This window comes from Poecilia reticulata, linkage group LG21 (assembly GCF_000633615.1).
Source record: "Poecilia reticulata strain Guanapo linkage group LG21, Guppy_female_1.0+MT, whole genome shotgun sequence".
In the NCBI taxonomy this organism is placed as follows: domain Eukaryota; kingdom Metazoa; phylum Chordata; class Actinopteri; order Cyprinodontiformes; family Poeciliidae; genus Poecilia; species Poecilia reticulata.
In genome coordinates, this window is record NC_024351.1 from 21,928,630 (window position 1) to 21,943,035 (window position 14,406).

Here is a 14,406-nt window from a genome sequence, read left to right on the forward strand (position 1 = left end):
CTGATTATCCCTCTGTCTGGACACAGGAACAATATAACCAGTTTAAAAGCTAAAATGAATGGTTATATGCCAGACATGGAAAACTGGGATGCCCTCCATGCCATGATGTTCAGGATKTAGGTCTCATGGCATCTCAAGGTGTCAACATTGCAGCCAGKGGGCTGAGRGAAATACAGCTTTATTTTGTAGCAGTTCAAGAGCTACCAGCTTTTATTGCTTTGCAAAAAATTTATTAGCACAGAAACTCCAAAGCACACAAAGAAGTGATATCCATCCATCCATCTATTTTCTTTACGCCCTTATCCCTTAGTTGGGTCGGGAGGGGTGCTGGTGCCCATCACCAGCTAACGTTCCATGCGAGAGGCGGGGTCACCCTGGATATATATATAATTTTATTTTATTTTTTTTGTCATAGTACCCCCAAGAATTTAAAACTACTTTCATGTAACCAGCCTTTATTGGTTTACTTCMTAGTATTCATCACACACCTCATGTACTGAAGGCTGACAACAACGCATCAAGAAGTAAATGTGAACTTTTCCAAGAGAAATGTGCTTAGTACTAATTACACATTACATGTTGTTGTGATAATATATTTTCTCACTCAGTTTTTTTCGATGCTCAAACAAATTTTACTATCAAAGCTAACCAGAAAAATTCCAGTTTTCAAATGACAAAGATTTAAAGACGTGGCAAAAGCAATGAGGCAGATTAGCAGCGTTTGCCAACGACTGACGGTATCATCCAGGACATGTTACTGTGATTGATTGTCTGCCAATTATTGAGCTGGTAGCCTGTCACAAACGYGTTATAAAAGGTTAAAAGACTAAAACAATAAATAAAAAAATGTAACATACCATAGTACAAGTCAGAGTATTCATGTTGAACTATTGARGATTTATGCTCAGAACTCAAATTGTTGTCACAAATAGCATRCTAATCACTTTAGGGGTCCAGACATATTGTTACCGGGGGAAAATATGGATTCTGAGATGAGCTTTGCCAGGAGCAAAGAGGAGGAAAGAAATCAGTTAAAAGAAGAAACCAAAGTCAAATAAAACAGAGGTAAATGAAATAACATACGAGTTCAACAGAAATAGCTGAAAACATGAGTTTTTCTTTCAATTAGTTTTCTTTTGGAGAAGGAAAGCTAAAAATAAATTATGTGACATAAACTGGATTAACTTTCTAAACTGTCTGCAGAGGTCAAAAATTCATATAAATAAACTAACCTTGAGAAAGGGAACTTTGCACTGTGAAATATTGACTAAGCAGAAGGTCTATGGAACTTTAGCTGCAATGAACAAAGTCAAAGTGCGATCAGGAGGTCCAGAAGTGGCCGCACCAGAAAATCAATACGTCCAGCATTTTCTGCTGAAAGGTAGTGAATAAAGCTTGAGCTGTGATCTCAGTGAATCAGAAACAGATTCCTAACAAGGAATGAAGATAAACAAATCTGGTGGCAAAACACCAGCGTWTCTCATTGGGTGATGGGAAGAGACTGGTGGAGCAACGGCAGAAAGATGAAAATAAGAACATAGACACCTTTAAGTGTAGTAGGAAGAATTTGAGTCTTTCTGGTTTCCAGAGAAAACAACTGTCTTCAAAAACTACATAATAGTTTTATACAAACAGGATTTCACAAACCTTTAAACCAATGTGACATTTGTCTTTGATGGTTATCTATGAAGAAATGAACACGCATCGATGGGGAAATGAAGACTCACGTAACACCAGGAAAAGTCCTGGTACTACGTTGGTAAAGACTCTTTTTGCACTGAAGGGTAACATTTCCTGGTGTGTACCAGCCCACTTAAAACACTCATAGGGTGGCGGTRGAGCTCAGGTCACATGTGCAGCTCTGCAAGATAAGGTGCAATACACAAGCAACAAGTTGACTTAAAACAGTGGCACAAAAACAAATAATGAAAAATTGAACTAAAAAATTAAACAAACACCTTAGTGACTTCACCAAATGTTAGCCTGATGAAACAAACCAGCCTTTTGCTCTCTCCTTTGCATCTTACCGACGGTCTAGATTCTCAGCTATTGAGAAACAATTTCTTCCTGGAGGTGTAGACTCTGTTAAAGTCTACATCACTAACGTTTGAAGCTATAAAACCTGCCGAAAATCACCTGCGCTGTAAATCGCCATCCTTCACCTCGAAGAGAGAAGTGCTGAACCGAATGAGGCGGCTGTTAATGTTAATTAAATATATGGAAGTGTGACAAACACAGAATGAACCATTTTATTCACTTCCTCTGCTGTCATTTATAAAACTACAGGCAGACGACAGGTTTTACGGTCAGCAATGCAAAGTCACTAAYGTGAGACCAGATGAGCGAGGAGAGTCAGACTGCTGAGCTTTAGCATCACAATGTTTATAGTTCATGTTTCTAGATAATGTTTCTAACAAAATGACTTCTTCTGAATCRTCCAGAACATAAAAACCTGAAAACCGGGTTGTTCAGTTTGAGACAATAAAAGATTTTTCTTGTACATTTTTAAGACAACGTGCATTTTCTTCCTTCTCAAGCTCACAAAATTAAGCATGGTGGTTAATCACAGCGCTACAGTGTGATTCATTTTTTAACTGAAATATACGTATATATTAGTGTGCGTTTTCCTTTGAATGTGTGATCCGTTGTTAAATGTGTGTGTGCGCGACCGTTTTGGATAACCAGATGAGCTTCAGCTTCAAACAACTGGCCTGTTTCCCTCCACTGAACTGTGAAGTGCAGCAATTTATTTTTTACTGGGGCCTGATGGCCTGTGAATAGGTGTGAAGATGGAGGCTGTGCTGTGATACATGGGCTTTCCCCTTCCTCACCTTGGGGTCTCCTTTTCTGCTCCACATCATTACACGGGTGCCTGCATTATCACAGCAGGACGAGGAAAAGGCTTTGTCACAACGTGAGTGAAGCCGGAGCAGCTTTTTCAGCCAGCCATGTAAAAGTCTCAGAGTATGAGCTCATGCTCACACGCCTGCGTTGTCCTTTCGCCACGTGGAAGTGTTGGTTTTCGTTTGTTTGCCTCGTTTTATTACCGCGCAATGTTTTCCTCTGAGACGGTCCTGTTTCGGTTTCTCTGGCTTTTTGTTCCGCTGCCCCGATTTTAGAGCAAAGAGGCTTGTGGGACCAAGTCTCCAAGAAGCAAAAATCAATAGCTTCGCTAGCAGCATCATTTTACTAGTGACAAGTGCATTTATCAAGTAAAAAAGCAGAACTGCTCGGCGAGCAGCAGCGAGTCTCCCTACATATTTCTCTTCCTACCTGCAAATGTACTGAGCTATAAAAGGTACAAAAGGCTGACTTTTACCATCACTGTTGTTAATTTTATGGAGCCCTCAGGAATCCCGTTCAGTAGAAACGTGCTTTTAACTGTTATCATGTATGCCCCAGTTCAGTAAAGATGAAATTTAATGAGTAGTTAATGCTCTGTGGGGGTAGAAGTAGCTGTAAATGTCGGATGAGGGCAGCGCTACAACTCAGAGCTGGTTTATGTGTCGGGATGCTCAGCTGGTTCAATCCCATTCATGTACCAGCAAAAGTTAAAGGTGAAATAGTGATGATTACTACCTCAGTAACCAAATGGTAATGTTGCATAATAATGGTTATTTTAGTAATGGATTATTCTGATTGTTTGAATTCTTTTCTTTTTAAATGCCGCACTCTGTTGATTTTTCATTTAACCTCTGTAAGTTTATTTTATACAATATTTAAAATAGAAATAAATATTTAATTATTTTCTAAAATAGAAAATTAAGATTTTATTGCCAAATTAAAAGCATTTATTTAATGAAAGCTTGCTCAGTTGTAGCAATGGATGCGTCTGCAGCTAAAACTAATTCATTCTAACATCAACATGTGGAAACCTGTTGATTCTTAACAAGGCAGCAAGAGGTACTTAATATAATTTTTCTTTTATTTTTATGCAGAATTTGAACAAGATGTAGCTAAGTTGCAAAATCATTTTTTTTTTGTACCTTTTTGGCGTAGTTAAAGCTCTCAGTGTGTTACTATTTTAGCAAATGGCCTTTTTTGAGCCTGTCTAGTCTCATTAACAGTTAATTGATGACTAAATTAGACAACGATTATGTCAATAATCAAGTCATCACGATTAATACGATTAATCGTTGCAGCCTTGTGTGCACTTTAGCACACGAAGGATTTACACACGATGTAGAATAGCAAGGTCTTTTCTGGTGTCGACAACCCTTTAGAACTGCTCATTAAAGAAAACTACAAAAAGAAAAATATATATCAAAACCGAGTCGGTAACACTTTATTTGAAGGGGGGTGAATAAGACTGACATGACACTTTAATAAACATAATACCTGTCATGGACATGAATGAGCTTTCATGAATATTTATGATTGTTGTCATAAAGCGTCATTCGGTAAATTATGACACTTTTAATACAAAGTTGACATTATTCAAAATGTCTTTGTTATGACAATTTGACATTAACCAAGAAATCATTACTGATATTAATTTGTTCTAAAAGTATTACTGATTGCACTTTAAAAATTAGGTAACTTAATGTTATTAAAGGTAAAGTTTAAACAGTGATGATTTATTGGTTAATGTCAAGTTGTCATAACAGAAAGATAGTTAAATTTAAACAAATGTATTTTCTAACAACTTTAATGGAATTTTTATAAAATCTACTAGGTGCAAAAGAGTAAGTTTGGACATTCAGCTCAATGGAACATTAAATGTAAATATACTGTTACATGCACGCTTCCACTAAGTATTTTGTAGACACTTGTAAACTTTGCCCAAATTCTGTTGTTGGTTTTAACAAACTAAATTGACAAATAGACGAAAACATCCGATGGTGAGAAGTTTGATGATTTATCAAATTTGAATCATATAAAGTATCAATATCAGTGATACTGGCCTTTTATTGATTTGGTATTGGATCAATACCAAAATATCATCACCTTCCTAAAATAGTAACTTTTTGCCTAAATTCACCTTTTGGCAAAAAGGGACAGTACATTAAATGTTTTAATATTCCATAAGCTCAAAAGGCATAATTCCTCAACAGAGATAGTATATTACATGAGCCGTGTGCACAGATGGGCTTATTAAGGGGTCAATCACTCTGTCACCTCCCCCTGCTCTGTTTTCCATTTTAAAATCACCTTCCAGGAGCAGAATTCACATTCCGGTGGAATACAAATTATACGCTTCACACACCAACACTATATTTTATTTATTTATTTATTTAAATGACTGTTTTATAGACATTTATGTTTAAAAAAATAAACTAAAAACCAGGCTGAAGGTTTAGAGAAAGTGAAAAATGTGACTGGAAGGCAGATGGTCTCATTTCATTGACTGGATCATCTCTGTGCTTGTGTCCACCACTCAAATGGTGTGTGTGCGGGGGTGCGCGTGCGTGTGTGTGTGTGTGTGTGTGTGCGTGTGTGTGTGTGTGTGTGTGTGTGTGTGTGTGTGTGTGTGTGTGTTGAGCTGTAAATCCTAGCTGCAGGAAAGCTCTGTAAACCCAGTTTGAAGTTTAAGAAAAATACTTACAACCCAGGCTCCACGTACTTTTAGAGAACTTATTGACCAAACAGCATTGGAAAATATGAATTGGTATAAAACCAGGAAGACAAAGAGTTGCGTTAGCATTGTAATGTGAAGTTTTTATCTCCTAATGTGCTTCACCAATACCAGTTGTCATGTCAACTGGTATTGGCAGCAGAATTTCACATGAAAAGGAATAGTTAGTCTTTTATAGATATTTGTCAGAGTCATCAAATATAAGACGACACATTTTACTTGAGTTTATTTCAGCTAACGGTGTGAACATTTCCTGATTCATTAGCTTTGTTTCTATCAAACTGTCATGCGAAATTTAAGCAAACTTCCATGTAACAAAAAAGTGAATGAGGCGTGTTTCCATCTACTGGTTTGGAGAGAATCAGTCAGGCTGGATAAAGGGTCATTCCGTCAGAAGTTGACGCTACACATGGCTGTAATAAATAGGAAGTAGAGGTTGCTAGGTAGCACAGACCACACTTCTCAGACAAATGGACAGACATTTCTAGGAATATGTTGCTATTGGATAAGTTGTAATTATTCTGTCATGTCAACTGGTATTGGCAATGCTGTATTTTGTCCGGAGGCAAAGAGAAATAAAACACAATTCCAATAGAATCAGCTGATCAGTCGTGTGATACCAACGTTCACAACGTCAGAACTTATTCAGCAAACACTTTGGACAAAATTGAGAAAGTTATTTTGAATGTTGCCGTTTCCATCAACCATTTCTAATGTGATGCTTCAAACTGTGCATAAAAAACATTTATACATATAAATGGTTTTTGACTGCTAAGAAAGCAGTCAAAAAATTTGTAACAGCGTCAAAATACTGCAGCATTATGAGACTGTTCTACAACAGAGTATCTACAGTCAGAAGCTTCTTCAGGTATGCTGTAATACAGACTGCTACAGGAGATCCTTACCTTACCCACAGCCATCACAACTTATTAAAAAATGTATAATATGAATTTCATTAGACTTCCCTTTGAGATTAATAAACTTATTTAATTGAATTAATGTATTTTTATTTTCACATCATGTTGAGCTACTGAACGTTTTTCTCAATAATGATGCATAAATAATGTTTTGCATTCTTGAGCTAAAGAAGTATAATCACTGGCTGACTTGAAGTAGTTCTACCAAGTATTATAGTGGATAAACAATTGGTAAATGTGGGATATCAACCTGGAGCACACAAGTGATCCGGAGAATAGACAAACGTACAGCAGTAGGATAAGGAACTGGGTTAGGGATGGTTTTTTTTTTCTCTAATAATCAAACGTGTCTTGCTGTAACAGGAGAAGAAAATCAAAAGCAAATGGAAACATAYTGTAGTGTAGCCAAACTGCCAAAGCATATGGGGAAGATGCAATCTCCTGAAGCAATTCAATTTTGTCCTTGACTTACCAGCAGCAAGTGAAGGCTGAAGAGAGGCTGCATTAACATATGCTCAACTTTAATGAGAGAAGGACAGATGGTGGTTTGGGGTTTTATCTCAACTGTAACTGGCTCCCTTGACTTTGCAGCAAGCGGATTGAGCAGGAAGATGAGGTGAGAGAGAAACACTGTGGAAAAGTTAGAGGAAGAGGGAGAAGGCTGCTGCAAAGTTGGGTCAAAGTACGAAGAGTTGTGGACTGTTAAATCCAACATCCTCGAAAGGTATCAATATGATTGGGAGGGTAGTGACAGAAAAGTTTGGGCCGTCAGGTTCAGTTCTACACTTCAGTTTTAAAACCAGTTGGACAGCATGACGTCATAAAAGTACAGTTTAGCAAGCTGTTTTAATATTTAAAGCTGCAGTATGTAACTTTTATAAAGAACAAGTTGAAACTCACCTTGTTGTGACAGATAATCTGAAAAAAAAATGGAACTCCTCTGCCTTCTCCCAGTTTTAACTAGAAACAACCAATCAGAGCCAGGAGGCGGGCCTTAGCGATGTCAGTCACCCTCTGTTGGAGCTGCTCATTTCCCCCTCCCCGTAACGTCCTTGCTCTCTTGCTAGGTTGCAGCTAGCTTGTTGTGAATGCTGATGCTAGTTGCCCTAGCTACTGAGGATGGCGGATAAACGGTTTTCCTGCAACGGTAAGTTGTTTCTCCACCCTTAGCGCATTTAGCAGTGAGTACTTTGGTTTGATTGAAGGCACTAAGACCCTCCTCCTGGCTCTGATTGGTTGTTTTTGGTCTGGAGCAGAGCATTTCTTCAGATGGTATATTTTTTAAATAAAAGTTACATACTGCAGCTTTGAATGCCCTGTGACTGGTGAGATTGCTGGACACTGGCACCATAACTCCACGTGTAGAAATTGATTATTGGATGAACAAACAGAAAATAAAACTAATTGTAGTTTTATTTGTGACTGAGGATGTTGCTAATGTTCTAAAGTTTATTTTATTATCCAAGCAAAATTCTAAACCAGAGCACTTCCTCTCCCGAACGCAAACCAAAGTTTCCAGCGTAGAGGTGTGGACTCTACGACGACTGCAGACAAAATGTCCTTATCAGGACGGCTCAGTGTGGTTCTTTAGTCCAGACTGGCTGCTTATGTATGCTGACCTTCAGATGAGTCCAGGCCGGATCTGAAGGTCAGCCATACAGCAGTTGGATCAGACACAACGTCCGCACTGCACAGAGCCTTATCATTATTCACTGCCTGGCCACCAGCAGGGCAGTAATGTTAAAACCCCCAACAGTTATTATGACTGCCCTTGCTTGACACTTTACACCAACGCTAGAAAGTCTTTGAACATAAATTATATATACATATATGAAAAAAAAATAAAATTCAAAGCAGAGAGAATATACATTTTGATTTGGGACATTAGGGAGACTCTGAAGCATGAAAACAATGTTTATTCAAGGACTCTGGCAGACTCAGACCTTTAACCGTGCAGAAAGGGCCTATCAACACATACTAAACACATTTAGAAAGGAGCAATGAGGCCAATAAATTCTACTARAAGAATGCTGACGAAGACCAAAGAAAAGCCTCATTATCGTATCGACTGTTCGGAACTGCAGCTACAAGTTCCAGTTAATTCATGGCAGAAGAGCTGCAGTGTTTCTCTTCCACTAAAGAAAAATATTGAAGACATCAATTTCTTTAATGTTWCACCACAGCAAAATGGAGTCTTTGAAGCCACCGTCTAAACGTTTCATTTGCCCCAGTGCAGTGTGGGACTTCTTCTCTAGATAAAACTATTATGCTATGGAGAGTCAATGAAAAGCTGCTCAGTTTGCTGCCATCCCGTTTCTTTGTTCAACTGTARCATGAAAATGTTTTCTCCCGAAACGTACCGGCATTTAAACACAGTGGCGGTTTGTAAGGCTACACCGTAAAAATTAGCAGTAATATTTTTGGTTTATTTAGCCTGAGATAGTGGGRAAAAAATGGCTGCTCAAATTTTCACCATAGTTATTTATATGTGACATGATTCCAAACAAAATATTAAATTTGCAACTTTAATATATTTTGTTCCCAAATGAAGCTAAATATTTAGTTTGGAATCTAATTCTTCAGTTCCCAAGTAAATGTTTAGGGTCAAGTTACATATTTAATTAACTACATATTTAGTTTGGCGTTGAAAAGGAATAGAGCGACTCAGATTAACGGTGAGGATGAAAACACTTATTTAATCTCACCACTGGGATCACGATCAGACGGAATCATAAACTAGTAGCACAGGAAAAAACTCCAGGTTTCCAGGAGAGCCTCACACGAATAACGGCAACTGACAAGGAACCAACAACCACAGAGCACAAGACGAAAGACTAAATACAAGCAGGCATAATCAGGGAACGAGGCACAGCCAGGTACTATCAATAACCAATAAGTGGGAAAAAACAGGACACAAGACTGAAAGTAACACACAASCTTTACAAAATCCCTAATCCCCACAGGTGGAGCATATTTTAGGATTTTAAAGTTGTTATCCGACTGGAGCCGTCACATTTACAGCTTGATAGTCCGTCATGGTTGTTGTCTTTCTTCCTTTGYCAAGTATCAAAGACGTTCAAGTCGGTTGGATCYGACCTGGACGTTAGGTCACATTTGAATCAGATATGTTTTGCATATCCAAGCGGCCTGGGTCGCATTCGGAAAAGATCGGATCTGTGTTGCWCAGACTGTCATGACCAACACAGATACASGTCACATCACTGCAAAAAAAAAWAAAAAATCARAATTGGGTCACTTCAGTTTCAGTGTGAATGCAGCCTAAATGTCCTGAACTTGTGTAGGACTTTCTCCAGTCCAGAGGATCCCAAAGAGCATCACGCTGCAGTCAGGAACACGTTCACACRCTCCAAAAAAAGGGTGGGCCGAGTCAAATTCAAAGTCTATGTATTAAACATAGTATCTCATTGAAGGTCATGAGGGTATAATGACAAGCTTCTCAATGTTTATGGGACAATATTGTACCTGCTATAAAGCTAAGTGATGCCATATGTGACGGCTACTAAAGGGGAATGAGAAGAGCAGCTCCTCTTCCTCCTCCTCCTCCTCCTCCTCCTCCTCCTCCTCCTCCTCCTCCTCCTCCTCCTCCTCCTATTATAACACCCATGAAGTTCAGGGTCCTAATCCCCTTCTTCCCCATTCTCTCTGTGTGTGACAGACTGTTTCTGGACCATTACCCAAATCCATCTCTTCAACATAGTGAGTCTGGCATTCCAGCCAGCGGGTGCTTCTGTTTGGAAGCAGCATGTTTTTAAAGGCCTCTCCGTAGGGGCCGAGGGCTTTATGAACGCCGCCGGTGAGACAAGCAGTTGAGGTTTCCTCCGTCGCAGCGGAAGATGCTGCAGACGCTGCAGACGGCCTTTCCTGGACAACTGGCGTCACGGACACAGCATGGCTCATTTCAGTTTTCACGAAAGCCCTTTTCAACAATTTGAAGTAATAATCAGCATYAACRGTTTTAGCAGGACACACACAAGCCTTTGCGTTGTAGCTTCAATTTTAAGACATCAAGACACTTCTGAAGTCTCGGCAGAACAGAAGGGCAATGTTTGGATTTGCAGTTTTCAAATGTTTGTTATTAAGACATGAACGTAGAAGAGCAAAGCAAGTGGAAGACAGAGTAATGCAAAAGGAGGGAGATGAAAGCACTTCCAATCTCAAGCATGCAAAAACCTAAATTGCCACTTGTTTTGTGAAAATGAATTAAGAAGAGTTGACAGTGCAATCAAAGCCCAGTTCCCTCTRTAAAGACAGCAGCTATTACCATGTGCACTGAGACAGTCCAAATTGGTTATTTCAGCAAAGGCTTGTAAAATAAGCTGAATATATGAAAAGTGCTCCGTTKTTAATATGAAAACTCCTGAGCATGAGCTCAGCCTCGTTTAGAAACAGTAGAGCAATACGCCACACATGCTGGTGGTGGTTCCTTTCATTAACAGCACTGCAGTTTCTGGACACTTAAAAAAAAAAGGATTTTATAATCATTTAAGTATGGAAAAGCATAACTTCTGCATTTTCAGATTTTAAACATGATCTGTGTGGTTTAGACCTCATGCAAAGCCTTGATGTTTTTTTTTGTTTATTTGTTTTTCATTTTCACAAATAAAATACAATTATCATAGATGAGTTGCATCTGTATTGGGAGGAGGATAAGTCTCCAAGTTGTTCCACATTCACTCACACARGATAAAATGTCCCTCAAAGCATTAACTTATGCTTTTTGTCATTGAAGTCAAAAGGGCGACAGACTTTACCATTATCTGCCAATTCAGCTGTTTTACTACCAATGTTCTGTTCTTAGAACTTTTCTAACTACAATGTCCTTACTCACACATTCTAGCTCCAGAAAACAGCAGTACTCAGAATAAAATAATAGCAATTCTGCTGAGTGTTATACAACTGTGTACCTCTTTGCTGTGGTTGGAAGTGGATGAGTATACTGGTGTTTTCACACCTGATAGTCTGGTAGACTTGGTTTGATTGAGGACCAAAATGACATTTGTTGGACTTTCTTCTGCAGTTCACTTTCACACCGACTGTCAGACAAATCAAAAAACCTGTTCACTCCTTCGCCTGTGGTGGCGCTGCAACAAGAACCACAGGACGAAACCACACGATAGGACCTGCTTTAGAAGTTTGGAGGAGTGGAGTACTAAAGACACTCTAGACACCACTTACTATAGTATTGTGTCCTCACAGCGAGGAGACTATATTATAATATAGCAATATTATTATGTATTGTTCTATTTTGAAAGGCTGGATTGGGTACTTTAGCCAGATGTGTTTATAGCACATGTCCATAGAGTAACAGACCTTGTTGATTCTGTTGTATTGCTCATMGATGGAGTGTTAACTGTGCTGGATCTGCTTCCCCCTCACCTTGTGTGTAACAGGAAGGACATCATGGAAGGTGGGTTTGGACAGCCYGGTGCTGGCAGTCGCTCACTTCTTGCTTAGCAGGACGTGTAGACAGGGAGTGAACCAACTTGGATGTCCTTTTTACAGAAGACTAATCAAGGCAAAGGACACCATAATTAGGCTTCCTCCCCAACACCACACAGYTCCATTAAAGAGACGGCGTCAGCCTTTCTAAAACAGCAATGCATAAGTGTTTGCGTTCAAGACTGGTTCATGAGTTCACTCCTGGCTCCAGGGATACTCTGAGGAAGCTTTTAGATACATTCTGGGKTTTTTATTATGGATGAAAACATTTAATATTTTGGTAAGCGTTCCAAATACACTTGTTTTTCCCTGTATTTATGCCTGAACACATAAAAGTACACTTTATTCAGAAATTAGCATGTTTGCACATCAGATGTGRCACCTGAATGTTTCCAGACGTGTTGATTGGTTAGAAAAGCAGACGCTGGTTGAAATGAGATGCTGTTATAASATCATCCACTGCTGCATTTGTACAGAGGAGAACATATTACATCTGTTTGTTTTAATAATAYTGTTAAAATTGTGTTAGCTTACATGTCACAATACTATACAAGTACATTGTTCAGTGTAGAAGCACAACTCTTTTTTTCTATTGCTACTTTCACTTYTTTCAGTGGGGTWGCTAGCTGGTAGCCTGGTAGCTACAGTAAACKAACATGTTTTACTTTACTAAGTTCTATTTGAATGCTCCCTGGTGAATGATGGGGGTGATGGYGCTGCATTATTTAAGTGCATTACTCTCACTCAGAGGTCAGAATGCTAAACAGTGTTAGACCTCAGTGTCAGAGCATTGTTAGCTTACCGGGAAGCAGCCTTTCTTAAGGTCATACTGTCAGAACAAAGTACTGCACTGTGCTTGTCATGCAGTAAATAGAGATTCATTTGTGTTATCAATCAGACAAAGTAGATTTCTCCACATGACAAGGTCTTTACTTCAAAAACAACATAAAAGACCAGATTACAGTTTGTAAATAAACAAATATTTCAGTTTTTATAGAAATGTTCTGTGGTTTGAATGTAACATTGATCTCCATAGTGACCTTTGTTGCATCTGGGAGAAAAAGGAAGAGGCAGCAAGCCTGGAGAGAACATATCATTTGATGTAAGAGGGTGGGAGCGTCATGTTGTGGGGCTTTTGGAATTGATAGACTTTATAAAACAGATGGCAGTATGAGAAAAATAACTTTATGTTTAAATATTAAAGCAACGTCACATGATATCAGCTAGAAGATTTGGAGCCCTCATAAGTTGTATTTTGCATCGTTCAAAAGCCTTACAAAAAACTTAATTCAATTGTCAGGAAGTACTGAATGTCCATGGAATACCAAGTAGGGTTTTCGGTTTTTTTTTTTTTTACTTTTTGTCAAAAGTACCCAAGGATTCTGGAAGCTGAAATGTGTCAAAGGTGTTTCTGGGTTAAAAGGCCAGAGCAGTGGGTTGCCTCTTTCCTGCAGTTCATTTTTACTTCACACAAGGCGTTCCAATGAACTCAGGATGAACTCTGTGCACCCGAGCATCTACTGCGTCTTCCAGTCCATGTAGTAATCCTTTTTGTTCCAGTTTAATTGTGTTGGTGTTCAGAGACGTGGAGACCAGAGTAGCATGATTCATTTGGAATTTTGACTTGGCCAATTAAATGTTACAGMAAACCTTTAGTTCTCATAGACGTCTAAAGAAAAAGTGGGAGGAAATCATCAACTCTGGGGTACTTTGTCATTCATGCTACATCTGCGAATACGCAATGTAAATATTTCCTTTGTTTGATCTAAACATTCATATTTAGCTAGTGAAAGCAACTGAAGGTAACTGTAGATCCTGACCTCTGTTTGGATTGTTTCCTTTGATCATTTTAGATGTCATTAATATATCTTTACTAAACAGATACAGATCACATCATGGGTTTGCTTAAGTGCTTCCAACTAGTAAAATTACCAGACCACGTGAGATAATTTTCCACTGTTATGCTGATGATAGCCTATAGCTATATATACATCCACAAATCCTGATGAATCCAATCAGTTAGGTAGACTACATGCGTGGACATAAAAACCTAGATGATTGTAACTTTTCTGTTTTTATATTCTGAACAGACAGAAGTTGTTGTTTTTGGATCGGAACCTCTAAAAAATAAGCTGCTAAGTCAACGACTTGATGCTATTAACTCAGGATGGCAGGAAGAGATCCTTCCTGCCATCACTATAAGTCTTTGAAGAATTTGAAATGAGTTACAACAACATTKAATTTCCCKTTGGGATCAATGAAGTATTTTTTTAATTTGAATTTTATTTGAATTAATTGGCCTCTGGTAATGAAGTGAAGAATTTCTGTTATTTTTGTCCAAGATGTCATTTCAATCCAATCCTGAGTTGTTGAAACTGTGTATATTTGCATGCATTTATTTTATTTCATAAAAACCACAAACAAACTAGTTTGGACTTTTTCAGGTTCTTAAGG

General features: G+C 38.5%; 1 long non-coding RNA gene across 1 annotated transcript in view; it reads right to left on the reverse strand.

The window, feature by feature from the left end:
- LOC103458029 (uncharacterized) overlaps window positions 1-12,871 on the reverse strand; it is an 18,245-nt gene extending 5,374 nt beyond the window's left edge. Inside the window, exons 1-2 of the long non-coding RNA XR_532517.1 lie at window positions 12,755-12,871; window positions 11,890-12,019 (exon numbers count right to left, since the gene is read on the reverse strand). This is a non-coding gene — a long non-coding RNA (uncharacterized LOC103458029). The remainder of the gene's footprint in view (window positions 1-11,889; window positions 12,020-12,754) is intronic.
- Between the last annotated feature and the right edge of the window lie 1,535 nt (window positions 12,872-14,406).